This window comes from Macrotis lagotis, chromosome 8, assembly GCF_037893015.1.
Source record: "Macrotis lagotis isolate mMagLag1 chromosome 8, bilby.v1.9.chrom.fasta, whole genome shotgun sequence".
In the NCBI taxonomy this organism is placed as follows: Eukaryota; Metazoa; Chordata; class Mammalia; order Peramelemorphia; family Peramelidae; genus Macrotis; species Macrotis lagotis.
Genome location: NC_133665.1, coordinates 197,311,417 through 197,326,440, shown reverse-complemented (window position 1 = coordinate 197,326,440; position 15,024 = coordinate 197,311,417).

The following is a 15,024-nucleotide window of genomic DNA, read 5'->3' as shown; positions in this document are numbered from 1 at the left end:
TGTTCCCTATCACAAGCTTCAGTTAGACACTTTCATTCTAACACACCCAGTAGACCTCCTTCACCTCATTCTACTGCATTCTCTATTTCTCCCCTTCTGCCTTCCTTCTAATGCTGACCCATCTCCAACTTTTTCTCCCAGACAAAGCATAATAATATCATTACTGCTTTTCTAAAACTCACTTTTGGGTCTCAGCACAACTCCCAGATCAATACTCATGATCCATAATGGTGAATTGGGAGGAATGCCACTGTACTGAAGAGGGAAACTTCTGAATCCATCTTTTATTTTATGTACCTTTGAAATAAGGAAGAGGAGCAGAGATTAAGGTAAAGGACTAATAAACACTCAGAAATTACTAAAGTCTCTGATTTGTTATAGAGAGTTCAAAGAACATGTCTCCCCTTTGGATTAGTATAAAAGGTTTTAACAAGCCCATCCTGTTGTTTGAGAAAGTTGGGTGATCTCAGATACCAAACTGCCATAGAATGTTACAATTCAAAGAGCCCTCATGGTTCCATTAGCCCAACCAATAACTGAGCATCCAGTTCTACAGTACAAACAAGTGCTTGTCTCACCTTAAAGTTTTCTAGGGAGGAGGAATCAACTATTGATGCTGAGGCAGCGCTCCTCCTAAAGGAAAGGAAGAGTTGCTGAGTTTGGGTTTTTTTTAATTCATAACATTTTACTCTTTCCAGCTTGCCCATTGTTTCTTTTTTGTCCATTCAGTTCAAACATTGTCAACCCCTCTCCCACATGACACCTTATTTAACCACAAAAAAAATTAGTGTCACATATTCTCCTGGCTTCTTCACTCTAGAAACAATGTCTAAAGTTTTTCACCTAACAATTAAAAGGTATATCCTCCTGGACCTCCATGATTTTTCCAAATTCCCTCCGCCAGTGAATCCTTAGCTTTTCACCATCTTATGTAAGTATTCTTCTAAAAACTCAACTCAAAAATATACAAGGGACCTAAACAGCATGGGGCAAAGGAGGATAGAAGAGAATAATCATTTCTAAAAACTGCTATATGACAGACACTGAACATTTAACATGAGTATCTCATTTAATATGTGAAATTGATGCTTTGATGATCTTTATTTTACAATTGAGAACACTAAGACAAACAGCATTTAAGTCATGACCTCGGGGTCACCCAATACTCTATCCATTGCTCCTGAGGATCCAGAAGTCCTAATTCCAGAAATTATGCTCCTAAAGCAAACTCAACCCCTACTAAAGGGCTTTTGTGTGAAGACACACAAAAGTGAAGACAGAGTTCCGCCAAACTCTTTTTATGACATCAACATGGTGCTGATACTAAACCAGGAAGAACCAAAATCAGACAAAGTTATAGACTAATCTCCCTAATGAGTACTGACAGAAAACTCTTAATTAAAATTTTAGCAGTGAGACAGCAGCAAGTTACACCAAAATCAGGTTGGATTTATCCAGGTAGGCAGGGAGGGATGGTTCAACATTCAGGAAACACTCAACATAATTAAACATATCAATAGTAAAACCAACAGAAATCATCTGATTATCTCAATGGATGCTGAAAAAGCCTTTGAAAATACAACAGCTATACCTATTAAAAGTACTAGAATGTTTAGGAATAAATGGAGTTTTCCTTAAAATAATAAATAGTATCTAAAACCATCAACAAATATTATATTTGGTTAGGTCAAACTAATATAATAAAAATGACAATTCTGACCAAATTAAATTACTTATTCAGTGCCATACATACCAATAAAACTACCAAATAAGTACTTTACAGAGCTAGAAAAAAAAGTAGTAACAAAATCCATCTGGAGCAACAAAAGGGCAAAAATGCCAAGAGAACTGATGGAAAAAAAATGTAAAGGAAGATGGCTTAGCTCTACCACATCTGAAAACTACACTATACAGCAATAGTCATCAAAACTGCCTGGTACTGGTTAGGAAATAGAAGAATGGAACAGTGGATTAGGATAAATTCAAAAGAAACTGCAGTAAATGACTACAGCAACCTACTATTTGACAAAGCCAAAGACATCAGCCTCCAGGAGAAGAACTCACTATTTGACAAAAAATTGTTAAGAAAATTGGAAAATAGTATGGCAAAAACAGGGCAGAGATCTACATCTCATATCCTATACTAAAATAAGATCAAAATGGGTACAGAATTTAGACATAAAGAGTGAACCATAGAAAAAGTAACAGACAAAAATATACTTTATCTGATCTCTGGGAAATTAATGACCAAACAAGAATGAGAGCACATTATCACCTGCCAAATGAATTATTTTTTTGTCTCTTAATTTATTTTTTATTCTCATTTTTTACAAATGTTTTTACATTAATAAAATATTCTTGTTTACAAGTAAACAAAATACCCCTCCCCCCATGAATATAGATAGACTTGCTTGGGCGAAAAAAGTAAAGGGGAGAGAAAAAAAATTAAAATTAAAAAAATAATAGTAATAATTGTAGGTATGACTAGGTGGCGCAATGGATGAAGCACCAGCCCTGGAGCCACGAGCACCCGAGTCCATATCCAGCCTCATAAACCCAACAGTCACCCAGCCATGTGACATGCAAGCCACCCGATCTCCACTGCCCTGCAAAAAACCAAAAAGAAGAAAAAAAAGACCCAAAATAAAATAAAATAGTAATAATAGTAGGGGTGGCTGGGTGGCAGACAGAGCATTGGCCCTTGAGCCAGGAGCACCTGGGTCCAAATCTGGCCCCAGACACCCAAAGATCACCCTGCTATGTGGCCCCAGACAGGCCACCCAGCCCCACTTGCCCTTCACCCTCCCTCAAATAATAATAACAAAAAATGTGCTTCAGTCTTTTCTGATAAGTCCATCACAAAAGTTACTTCCATATTTTTCCGTTGCCATTGCTGATTGCAACTCCCTCCTTTTTTATTTCTTCCACTACCATGTACTATATTTTCTCTCTCCTTTCACTCTGACTCTGCTGTAGGGTCACTGAGTGGTGCAACAGACAAATCCCTAGTCCTGGGGCCAAGAAGCCCTGAGCCCCCATACCACCCCTTAGGCCCAGAATCCACCTGGCCCTATGGTCCTGGACAGGCCTTCCAATCCCAGCCCCTTGCAAGAAGTAAAAAAGAAAATGTGTTATATCTGACCACTCTCCCCCCATGGTGCATCCTCTCCTTCTTTATTCACATCTCCACCAACCCTTCCCCCTGATCCCCCCCCCCTCCTTCTTACTCCAGATATCTATACCCCATTGAGTATATATGCTGTTTCCTCTCCTAGCCATCTCTGATGAGAGCAAAGTTTCCCTCATTCCCCCTTGCCTCCCCCCTTCCATATCATTGCAATAGCTCATTGTAATTAAAAAAAAATCTTATTATGTGAAATATCTTGGACTATTCCCCCTCTCCTTTTTCTTTCTCCCATTCCATTTCCCTTTTTTCTATTGACTCCATTTTTATACCGTATTTTATATTCTAATTCAGCTTTCTCCTGTGCTCCAACTATAAAAGCTCCCTCTACCTGCTCTATTAACTGAGAAGGTTCATATGAATATTATCAGTATCATTTTTCTATACATGCAGTTCATCCTCATTAAGTCCCTCATATTTCCCCCCTCTCCTCCAATCTCCATGCTTCACCTGAGTCCTGTATCTGAAGATCAAACCTTCTGTTCAGCTCTGGCCATTCCAAAAGGAACATTTGAAATTCCCCTGGTTCACTGAAAGTCCATCTTTTTCCCTGGAAGAGGACATTCAGCCTTGCTGGGTAGTTCATTCTTGGCTGCATTCTAAGTTCTTTTGCTTTCTGGTATATTGTATTCCAAGCCCTATGAACTTCCAATGTAGTTGCTGCTAAGTCCTGTGTGATCCTGACTGCAGCTCCACAATATTTGAACTGTGTCCTTCTGGCTGCTTGTAATATTTTCTCTTTGACTTTGGGAGTTCTGGAACTTGGCTATAATATTCCTGGGGGTTGGTTGTTTGGGATCTCTTTCTTGGGGGGATGGGGGGATTCTCTCCATTTCTATTTTGCCCTCTGCTTCTAGAATATCAGGGCAATTTTCCTGTAGTAATTCTTTGAAAATGAGGTCAAGGCTCTTTTCCTGATCATGACTTTCAGGTATTCCAATAATTTTTAAATTATCTTTCCGAAGTCTGTTTTCCATATCAGTTGTTTTTTCAATGAGATATTTCACATTTTCTTCTAATTTTTCATTTTTTTGGTTTTGAACTATTGATTTCTGATTTATGGTAAATTCATCAATCTCCCTGAATTCTATTCTTTGTCTGAAGGATTTGTTCTCCTCAGAGAGTTTTCTTATCTCTTTTTCCATCTGGCCAATTCTGCTTTTTAAGGCATTCTTCTCCTCAATAACTTTTTGAACTGTTTTATCCATTTGACCTAAACTGGTTTTTAGCATTCTATTTTCTTCAGCATTTTTCTTTTGGATTTCCTTGACTAAGCTGCTGACTTCATTTTCATGTTTTTCCTGCATCTCTCTCATTTCTTTTCCCAGTTTTTCTTCCAACTCCCTCATTTGATTTTCAAAGTCTTTCTTGAGCTCCATCATAGCCTGAGCCCAATTTCTGTTTTTCTTGGAGTCTTTAGATGCAGGAGCTTGTGCTTCCTTATCTTCAGACTCAGTATTTTGATCCTTCTTGGGCTCATTTGCAAAATATTTCTCAATAGTCTTTCTCTTATTTCTCTGCTTGCTCATTTTCCCAGCCTGGGCCTGGTTTTGGGACACTTCCACAAGGGTCTCAGTGTGTGAGGCTCTGTCCTCCCTCCTGGTCTGTGAATGACCAGAAGCGCCCCCCTCTGCCACGGGGCTGAGGTGGGGGGGGGGGGGCTAGACTGCAATCAGGATCTGAATGTGGTCAGAGCCCCAGAGTCCTGTTCCAGAGGCAGAGGACAGAGCTCTGCAGTCTCCCTTCACTCCCCTCCCTCAGCTCAATGGGCTCATGCCCTGGGGGCTCCTGCTTACCGGCTCTGCCTGCTTCTGTTTCCGGGTCTGCTATAAAATGCTAGTTGTTATTATTATAGGTCCAAATTGTTGTTTGGATCAAATGTCTGAGAAATAGTTTTCATGTGGAGAAAATGAGAATGCTGTAGATGCAAAAACTATGGGATTTGGGTTCAAACCCTCACTTCATAACTTGTATGGCCTTGATATTGCCATATCCTTCCTAGGATCATTTCATCATCTATGAAATGCTTATTCAAATAAAAAGAGTTTAAGGCTCCTCATTTCTTTAAAATCATGATCCCTCCAATGGGCTAGGTTGTCATTTCTACCCAGGATCAACAGGTTTCTCCATTGGGAATTTGTCAAAGATAAGGCAACAACTGATTGACTTAAATTCAAATTTTAGACCAACAAGAAATTATAGAAATATAGAAATTTAGAGCTCACTGGCTCCTTACAGATTGACTAGTTGAATACACTTAATTTATAGCTGAGGCAACCAGGATGAAAGAGATTCAATGACTTGTGTATAGATTCATATATAGAGAGATAATCATTTAAATATACTCACAATATTTTCAGATAGATACAAAGAGAGTATTAAAAACAAAATAGATTGTTTTTCTGGTCTAAGATTTGATGAGGTTCTTCCAACTAAAGAAGAGATTTCGAATACCATTAAGCTCCTTTCAAGAGGTAAAGCACCTGGTACTGATTCTATTCCTGCTCAGATCCACAAGTGGGGGGAGGGGTACATGGCTCATCCAAAAACTGACTGAACTATTCCAGATTATATGGCATGAAGAAATTATCCCCCAAGAACTCTCCCTCGTCCATCTCCATGAAGATAAAGGGAATAGAACATCCTTGACAATCACAGGGGTATTTCTCTTTTAGCTATTGCTAGTAAAACCCTTGCCGAGTCCTTCTCAATAGGCCACTTCTTCACCTGGAAGATGGTCACCTCCCTGAGAGCCAGTGGGGCTTCAGTAAGGCTGAAGGAGCAGTCCATGTGGTGTTTCCTGCCCAAAAACTACAGGAAAAACACCAAGAATAAAACAGAAGTCTTCTGATCCCATGCTATCATGGGTGAGGTCTCTTCTCACCCTAAATATCTGTGATTGTCCACAAGTTTATCAATAACCACACAGCTATCAGACATCAGTTGGTAGAAATCAAACCCATCTGTCTTCCCAACACTGAATCCAGCATTTATCTACAATGCTGTACCACAGGTTTTTGCCCACCTAGTCTCACCCATTGCATATTTAAAACAACTATTCTTAATCTAAAGAAGGAACACAATAATACATAGATGCAAATTGCAAACTGACTGGGTTTCTTTTTTTAGGTTTTTGCCAGGCAATGGGTTAAGTAGCCTGCCCAAGGCCACACAGCTAAGTAATTATTAACTGTCTGAGGCCACATTTGAACTCAGCTACTCCTGACTCCAGGGCTGGTGTTCTATTCACTTTGCAACCCAGCCACCCCAAAACTGACTTGTTTTACTAATTTCAGACTAAAAGTATTTGTATCAATCATTTTTCCTCAGAAAAAAAAATTTCAACAACAAAAAATGCAAGCAGAAATGTGGTAGATAAAAGCAAGATAGTGATGATAGTAGTGAAGAAGAGATTGTTTATGATAATTATTTTGAGCAATGGTCTCGATTCATTTAGGATGAATGGAGAAATGTTCTCTCCACAATATCCCATTGCTAATGATCCCAAAGGTAAAGGACCAAATGCAGTTACTATTTCTTTCTGACGATGCTTACTCTTTTTTTTATCATTAAAACCTTGCCTAAATAAGTTTTCAATATTCAACTAAAAATTGTAGAGTCTTATGGCATGGCTGTCTGCAAAGTGTCTTCTTGTTGAGAAGAAATGAAAATCAGATTAAGATGAAAAATTGCTTTGCCCATAATTACTATAAAGCCTGGAGCAGAGTCTTTCAAATGTCTTTCTATTTCTGTGGTATCTAATGGCCTGCTCACAGGTAAGTTGGTACAAATAAGAAAATCTCTCTAGAGATCAAATAATGCATAAATGGAAGTCAACACCTGGAGTTTTATTTTATTCCTGGCAATAGGAAGGAGAAAAAGCACATGGCTCTTTGATTTCTTTACTGATATAGATTCCATTGGGACTTTTCTTCTAACTCAAGCAAAGAAGCTATTCTCAAGCAAAAAACATTGCAAGGCAGGTGGAAGAAATAGTGAATACCATTCAGAACATGGACTTGTCAGGGCAATAAGCATTGCCTAAGAAACTACTGTGCTTTTGCACTCTAAGGGCAGGAGACTGAAAGAAAGGGAAACAGCTTTTTCCCTTAAGGAACTCAGAGTTTAATGGCAGTCACACAACCCAAACATTAAGAAGAAAACTGAAGAGAAACCACAGATAATATCATAGAGAAAGAACTACCTGAAAGAGACTCCAAATACTTCTTACAGAAGGTAGGATTTGGGGGGGCAGCTAGGTGGCATAGTGGATAGAGCACCAGCCCTGGAGTCAGGAGGACCTGAGTTCAAATCCGCCCTCAGACACTTAATAATTACCTAGCTGTGTGGCCTTGGGCAAGCCACTTAACGCCATTTGCCTTGCAAAAACTTAAAAAACAATTTAAAAAAACAAAAAACAAAAACCAAAAAAACAGAAGGTAGTATTTTCAAGCAGCCAGAGAAGGCAGCAATTCAAGCTTGAAAGTGATAGTACTGCAGACATTATAAAGCTTGGGATATGGGAAATGTCACAAAAAGGAACAGGAAGATTGTCTTCATAAAATGAAGAAGTGATGAAACTTCTGGAAAAATAGCAAAGGGTTGGGTGTGAAGACTCTTAAAGGTGTTCCTCTTCCATTCTAGGCCATGACCCTAGGGAAGACAGTTGACTTTTCTTAGCCCTGTCTACCACATGTTGAGAATAATAATAGACAAGTAATGTAATACAAAAGGAACAATGAAATGAGACTACATATGCATATATACACAAAAACATATTCATATCATCATTGTAAACATATATGCACTCATGTTTACACATATGTATTCAGCTATATATGCAGAAGAAAATGACAATCCACTCCAGTATCTTTACAAAGAAAATTCCAGGAATGGCCCCATAGAGTCCCAAAGAGTTGGATGTACTGAGGGGGAACAGAGATATGCACAAAAGGCGGGGAGAGCAAGAAATTAAGGTTCAACCCCTCCCCTAGTTTCTAAAGCAACAGTTCCTTTAGATCTTTGTTTTGTATGAGAACTCTTTCCCCAACAATACAAAAATGAAGCATTCAATATCTGTCAGAATCAGAGAGAAAACTTGGTCACTGCCCAACTGTCTCTCATTTTACAGATGAGGAAACAGGTTGGAGAGTCCAGGGCTCACCCAGAGTCATGAAGGGAGCTGAAGTCAAGTACAGGGCTTGTTCCCATGGGACCGAGGGACTAAAGGGAAAGTTGGAACTATAAGAATTAAGGGAATGCTGAGGGTCCCAAGCCTGTTTTGAGTTGCTCCCGGGACCTTCTATTCCAGGAGTTGCTGGTTTAGGCTTCATACAGATCATGCTGGCAAGGCTCTCCTTGATTGGCCCTTTCACTCCCATTCACAAGGATACAGGCCGACTTAGGGGGATAATAGGAGGGACACAAGAGAGAGAAGAGAGGCACCAAGGCGTAGATGCTATGAGGCACGATAAAGACTGCTTACATAGACTCTCCTTGTCTCCAGTCTTCCTTGACTCTTCACTCAAGACTGTTGCTTTTCAACAGGCCCTGGGAGGCCCAGAAGGTTGATCAGTAGTAGGTAAGCTCCACCTTAGAGAGCTGGGGTTAAGGGAACCCCAGCAGAGTCACTCAGTTAATAAATGTCTGAAACTTGCTTTGACTCTTTCTCTTCTGCTCCCAGTCCAGAGACACACAAGTAAAGCTTATAAATTAGATTCAATTGAATACAAAAGTTAAAATTTAAGATGAGAATTAGAGTTTCCACAATACACCTCTACGTAACGCCTAGACCAGAGACATCCTCCAGTACCAGAAATGACAATAATATATTTATTATAGTTCATTTAAAATTCTGATTTTAAATGAGGATTTAAATGAACTATAATAAGACATAAATAAGACATGTGAATAGAGCTGAATTTTAAAACACTTCCCCACAAATTTCAGTGACCATGTGTGCCTGTGCATTGGCCATTTATAAGGATATACATACAATGAAAAGGCACACATCAATTTAGAATCAGCTAGAGATTCAGTGTCATATTGAGACTGGATCCATAAGAAGTAAAACAATCTCAATGATAAAGACTTTATATATCATTTACACCATAAACAGTAACCAAACCAGAATCAATTGTGGCTTATTACCATGAAAGAAATCTGGAAGATGGAAAGATGCAAGATTTGTTCAACTGACTTATGAGGCTTAACCAATTCTGTTCCATTCAGGATTGAAAAATATTTGTGCATCAACATATTAGTCCCTAATAATAATTGTCAAGAATTGTGTTAAATAATGCTAAAGATATTTCCAAAAGCAATTTATCAGAAGTCAGTAACATTTTGTTATTGGACATGATGATCATAGGAGGAACTTCAGAGGTCATCAAGAGCAAACTGAGGGTCAGAAATATTCACTTTCTTGTCCAAAATCATGCTGGGAATAAAAGACAGATATGACTTACACCCAGATTTTCTGAATCAAATACCTTTTTTTCTACTGCAACATCCCAATGATATAATTGTCTTACTCATGCTCCTTCCAGAATAATACAAAGAGCTAAAATGTGGAAGTAGGGAAAGAACAGAGACTCAGAATACCAGGGAAATAGAGATAGGAAAAAATGACCACAGAGATACAATGCTAAAAGACAGAAAATATATTTCAATTACTGAATGCCAAGATACAAGAACATGGGAATTGGAGCACCAGAGTTATTTTGCCTGAAGTCACAAAACCCTATTAATACTGACATGAATGAGAAAAACTGCCACATCCCTTTATTAGAGGAATATGGTAGCAATAGGTAGTGAAGACAACTGAATCAGAATTCTACCACTTCAGTAATTTCAGATGTGGAACAAATCAAGTCAATTCATCTAGAAAACATAAATCAGACATTTTGAAAAATGGAAAGAAATGAAAGCAAGAAAGAAGGAGAAAGGAAGGAAGAAAAGACAAAAGGAGGGAAGGAAGGCACTGCCCTACTTTAAAAGTATTGTCTTGTTTGATCCTCACAATGACCGTGTGAAGGTGCTATTATTTTCTCCTTTTTTACTGTTGAGAAAACTGAGGCAAACAGAGACGAAGTGTGACCTAGGAAGAAGCTGAGGTGTCAGACCTTCCTGACACCTTGCCCAGAGCACTACCCATTGTGTCATCTTCCTGCCTTAATAATAATCACATTGGGTAAAGAGACCAATCCACAGTAGGAATTAGAATGGAGAATCAGAGTTGGAAAATCTAGCTTCTAGATGGCAGAGTAAAGGCGGGAACTCCCTGGGGCTCTCCCTTTAAATAATACCTTTTAATAATGACTGTAAAATGATTGAATGCAAAAAACGATGGAGTGAAGGGTCAGCTAGGTGGCACAGTAGATAGAGCACCAGCTCTAGAGTAAGCAGGATCTGAGTTCAAATGTGACCTCAGACACTTAATAATTACCTAGCACGAGACCTTAGGAAAGTCACTTAACCCCATTGTGTTGCAAACAAAAAATAACCAAACAAAAAAGATGGAAAGAAACAATTTTCCTGCTTAAGACAACTTAGAAGGTTGGTAGGAAAGCCTATTGCACCAGAGAGGCATTAACCATGCCAGGACCAAGCCTTGAGACACACTGAACAGCAGCAGCATGAGATGAAAGAATAATCAGCCTATAGATGATCAGGGGGTCAAACAACTTTAGGAGACTACAGGGTCTCTTTCTTAGCAGGTCTCTGGGGCTTATCCCAAACTGGGATCCAGGGTACAATCATGGGTGGCAGGACCAGGGGAAGGAGAGGAGGAAATATTACTCCTTGGATCATAACACCTTGGAAAACTTGAAAATGGGCAGGTCCCAGAAACATCTTGGAAAGCAGCTGCAAAAAAACAGAGAAGCTTCACATCCCACCCTAGAGGCAGAGCCCTACCTTAGCAAAGGGTCAGTAAGCATCAATACAAGCAGACAAGCAATTTCCCCATTGGGCTAGGAATGTGGAAACCACACACAGCTGAGGGCTTTGGATAGCTCCTGGAGACAGCATTTTGGTTGAAATACCTTGACAAAGGCAGTCCTGCAGAGAAGTATCACTAACCCATGAACCATTGTCCCAAGCTCTAAGCATGTATTATGATTTTATTTTTCATTCATCAGAATCATGAGAGGTAAAATAGAGATGAATGTGGCACCTGGAGAGCCTCATCTGCCTGCTAGCAGGGACATTCTTAGTCTCAGGGGAAAGATGTATAGGGATCTGCTTCAGGCAAGGGAGGAAAAGGTTCCTCATAGGACTATGCCATTCTTCAAAGCAAAGCTGCTAAAAGATACTTTACTTCTATGAGCCCAAGCTTATTCCAGCAAAGAAAACATTCCCTTATCACTTAAAAAAAGTCAGCAAAACACCCTAGCTGGGGGTGTGAGATATTGGATGTGTCTTTAGGAAGTTCAAGTTCACATTGCATCTGACATTGGGTGGACAACACAGGACAATTCACTGAACCTCCCAGTCTCAGTTTCCTCATCTGTAAGACAATACTAATATATCCTATGTTCATATAATATTAACAATTAAGTAGCATTTCTCTAATATTATAAGTCTTCTAAATCACTTTGATAATAAAAGTTAACATTGATTTGGTTTCATTTGAGTCTCATAATAAGCAAGGGAGTTGAGTTCCATTATTATCTTTCTTTTACAGGTGAAGAAACTCGGGTATCTTAGTCTGGTTTAGAACTCAACTCTTCAGTACACTAGGAACAGGGTTTTAGACCTTATTTCACTTGTCTAATTTTAATGCCATGTATTTTATGCACTTAAAATATGATTCTGGAGCAGCTAGGTGAATCAGTGGATAGAGCACTGACCCTAGAGACAGGAGGATCTGAATTAAATCTGGTCTCAGACACTTAATAATTACCTAGCTGTGTGATCTTGGGAAAGTCACTTAACCCTATTGCCTTGCAAAAACAAAAACAAGATTCTGAGATGGGGTTGATGAGTATTACTGGCCTGCTAAGGAGGCTATGACACATCAATAAAGAAGGGCTCCTAAAGCCTTAGGAGCAATAGATCCTAAATGATTCTCTATATTCAGTATTCCCAATCATCCCTTAGAAATTTCCAACAGCATATTCATCATGTCCAAAACAGAACTCATATGGACCTTCCCTGAATCTTCTCACCTTTTTTTCCACTTTTGTATTGAAAGAACCTGCCACTTTCCTGCCACTCAAGTTCCTTAAATCCTAGTTATAATTCTTTCCCCTCGTCCTCATTCCCAATCCAATCAGTTTTCAGAAATTATCAGTTTTAACTGTATCTGTTCTGTTTCTTGCTTCCTAGATGCATAGAGCCTCCACCATCAGGCATGCATTCTTTTCATCTCAACACTACAATTTCAAGAATTATTTCCATAATCTCCCAGTTGGCTTTCTGACCTGAAGTCTCTTCTTTGCTCAATCTATTCTCCACACAGCAGTCAAACTATATTTCTAAATCATCGATTTGGTTATTATCTTGGTCAAGAAAGCCTCCTTAAGGCCTTTAGAACAGTTTTTAAAATCTTCTGATATTTGAAGCTTTATATACACTGAATCAAAACTCTTTATAGCATGGACTCTGTGACTCACTCTTCCAGTGGGGGCAGGTTGAGTCTCCAGAATTTAGTGCTCCTCCTTCACTCAGGATTTTTTAAGGAGGAGGAGGAGGAGGTGGCAGGGGATTTTGGAGTGTGAGAGTTTATTTGCCTTCATCATAGTGCCACTCCCATGATTATCAGCTCATAGACGTTTTTCAACCAGAAATAATTACCTTGTAGGGTGGTATAGTATACTTTCTCCACAGGCACATGTGTAGGTCAAGAGAAATTAATCACAAGTTCTGAGTGCATATATGGACTAGGGGGATAACTCACAGATTTCTCCCCAAATCATTTTTCTGGAGTCCTCAAGGTGTTTCTCCTTAGGTAAATTGTGGCTTTCCCCTTATCTTCCCATGGAGTCCTGAAGTGGTCTTTCCCCCCAGTAAATCAGCATTATCTTTGATTATGAGTAAGATGATGCTGTCAGGAGTCACTGTGGTTCTGGGGACACTCCTGAATTGTCGAGAAGGTTTGAGTTGTTGGAATCTCTGAACCTCACAAATTCCTTTTCCTTTGGGGAGAGAGAGTTAAAGACAAACTCAAACCCACATCAATATAGGGCCCTCTCAGGAGACTCAGTAGAACTTCTCTCTGGTCTATGCTGCCAAACAATGGAATGTTTCCAAACTGGCTTGCTATTTTCTGTAAAATCCACAGCACAAACTTTAATTTCCTTCAGCCAAGTACATTATTTTCCTATTACACTCGATTGGCATTCCTTTCAGGAACCAATTATTTAAATAAGGACACCTGGGCCTCATTCACATTTAGATCACCTTTGTGACTGAGTGAAGAAATGGAGAAACCCAGGTGACTAATTCTTACAGGTCACTCAAGGTTCATGTCACAATCCTTTCCCAAGGGAACTGAATTTTTTCCTAATATTTCTGGCCAATTTGCCATAATTAATTGTTGAAAGATTCTGTATTTATTAATCAATGATGGTTGACACATTTAACATAATTATTTGACATGCAAGGCAATATTGAAGTTCTATCATCCTTCAGTGTTATATTTCTATTCCATCTTCATATCATTGATATTTTCTGCAGTTCTCAGGTATTCTTTTCTTTTTGCTTTATTCAGTTAATTTTCCTTCTTTCATTGAACCTAGCTAGGTTCGATATCTCACACACACCCCCAATTCTAATTCTGTCATTGGTTCTAATAGTATTTCAAAGAATTTCCATTCTGCAGAGTTACCTATCCTCCTCCACCAAAAAATCCCCAGTTTTCTTGTCCCATACTCTAAGATTTATTCATTAAAAACTCAAATTTCTATCATTGATATTTTGATATTTTCACATGATTGCTTTTCAGTTTTTGAAAAATTGTTCTACATTCATTTCAGCAGGACCTCTGTAGGTATTTTCTAGCATGTCCAATTTACCTAACAGGGAGGCATGCTTCTTCACCCCTACTATTTTGACTGTGTATCTGAATCCATGTATACTGTTCAAACATCCAGATTGTTTTGATCTTTGGCTTTCCAGGATCCTCAAGCCTGTGACTGATTGTACAAGGAAAAGATGACATGCAGTTTATGCATAATATGAACCCCATCAACTGAGTTGGAAAGGGGGGGGTCTCTCTCCCCACTCTCCCTTTTAAGCTCCATGAGTGGTTTCTATTATGTGTATTTTGTCCTTTGTTCCAGGAGTTGAGGGGGATCCTCATTGGATTCAGGAATTGGAATCATGGTCTCTTTGGAGCCAGGATTCCAAGAGGATGGTAATGTAAGCTGGCATGTTAGGGAAACCCTAAGCCCTAGCCCTCCTTGAACCCAAAACTAAGTAGAATGGAGATTCCATAAACTGGGAGAGTATATTTGTATCAATAGGTTCCATACCTTGGCAGTCAAGACTTTTTTAAGCTAAGTGGACTGGAGAGTAGGAGACACAAGCCCAGAACTTGAGGAAACTGAATTGTGAAGATAGGGAGCAATGGCAGATAGTACAGAAACAATAGGATTTGAGTACAACCCTGGAGAACCCTGGGACAATAGGAAGATGTATCACACCAACATCCAAGGCAGTGGGGGGGCCAAGGTACTTAGGGTTATATTCACAAAACTGGTTCTTAGACCTTTCTCTTCCTTAGGAAATTTATATTCTATTTTCTTTATTGCAAAATACTTCATCATTGAGATGGTTATTTTCTTCTAATTATGAATATCTTTCCTTGTAAGACTCTCCTCATGTCACTGCTAATG